Here is a 1,512-nt window from a genome sequence, read left to right on the forward strand (position 1 = left end):
AGAAGCCCTTAATTGTGTTTAACGAACAAGAACCTGAAAATTACTTTGTAGTGTTTGAAGAAACTGCCAAGATCTTAGCATGGCCCAAGGATAAATGGTGCCAATAATTAGAAGTTCTTTCACGGGACAAGCTGAGCATATTGTTACTCAGATGATTACTGGGAATGACTATGATACTTTGAAAAAAGCTATTTTAGATGCTTATTCTATTACAGCAGAAGGATATCGGCAGATATTCCGCAATTGATTCAAGACACCCAACCAAACTTTCCTGAAATGTTGTAATCTGAAGATAAAAGCAGTTATAGAAATGGTTGGACAAGGAAGGTATTATTAACTATGAAGATTTCAAGTGTCTCCTGTTGATGGAAGAATTCTTACGTAAGATACCAATTAACGTTGCTATGCATATTAAGGAAAGAGGTGTGAAGAAACCAAAGGAAACAGCTTTGTTGGCGGATGAATACTTATCAATTCATAAGGGACAACTTGAACAGAAAGCTTTCATCGATAGCTAGGTATGTTCATTTTGTAAGGAACGGGGACATCTAATTCAAGATTGTCCTAATCCTCGATGCAAAGGTTCTCACCAACAAACTCCTAAAACAAACTCTTCACCTAATACAGGGAAAGTTGATAAATCTAAACCAATTGAACATAAGACTATGCATTGTGCAATAAAGGAAGATGGTTTTGATAACTTCAAGTGTCAGGGTAAGGTAAAAGATAATACTGTTACAATTTTTGGTGATGCAGCATCAAGTGAAACTATTGTAAATTCTAATATGAAATCCTTCACCTCTCTTACAAACAGGTTCATTACAGTTTCGGATCTTACACGAGAATCGGTACTTCCCCTTGTAACTATTCCTTTGACTAGTCCATATACTGATGGAATAGTGGAAGTTGGATACATGGATAAGGAATTCCCTTGGAAAGAAGTGGACATTTTGATGGGTAATGACTTGGCCATAGGTAAGGTACACACCAGTCCGATAATACAATCTCCTGAAACGTATGTAAAGGCCAAGTGTAACTAGGTCACAAGCTTCTCAAGGAGAACCTGAGAGTGGTGCCATACCCAATAAAGTTGTCCTTAGCAAGGTGAGTAAGGCAACTGACCTGCTTGACATTCCTACTGAAGATTTTGCGAAAGCACAACAATTAGATGATTCCGTTAAACAGTTGTTTGAGAAGGTTAGAGACATATCAGATGAAGATATAGTAAAACTCCTTACCCTTATCTAGAAAATAACGTTCTTATGAGACATTACCAACCTCCTAAGATGCTTTTTCAGGATAACTGGCGTAATAAATCCCAGGTAGTGGTACCTAAAGTCTAGAGACAATCTTTATTGGACTTGGCCGATACTGACAACTGTCATCTTGGAATAACCAAGACATATCAACGATTAGCTGATAATTTCTACCGGCTTGGAATGAAGAAAGATGTACAGGATTTTGTTAAAGCTTGTGCCACTTGCCAACAAGAAGGAAAACCTAACCAGACAA

The 1,512-nt window shown here is 37.5% G+C and overlaps 1 pseudogene; it reads left to right on the forward strand.

Annotated features, from left to right (window-relative positions):
• The first annotated feature begins 404 nt into the window (after positions 1-404).
• LOC137635798 (uncharacterized) overlaps positions 405-1,512 on the forward strand; it is a 3,437-nt pseudogene continuing 2,329 nt past the window's right edge.

Source organism: Palaemon carinicauda, unplaced genomic scaffold (assembly GCF_036898095.1).
Source record: "Palaemon carinicauda isolate YSFRI2023 unplaced genomic scaffold, ASM3689809v2 scaffold1763, whole genome shotgun sequence".
Lineage (NCBI taxonomy): Eukaryota > Metazoa > Arthropoda > Malacostraca > Decapoda > Palaemonidae > Palaemon > Palaemon carinicauda.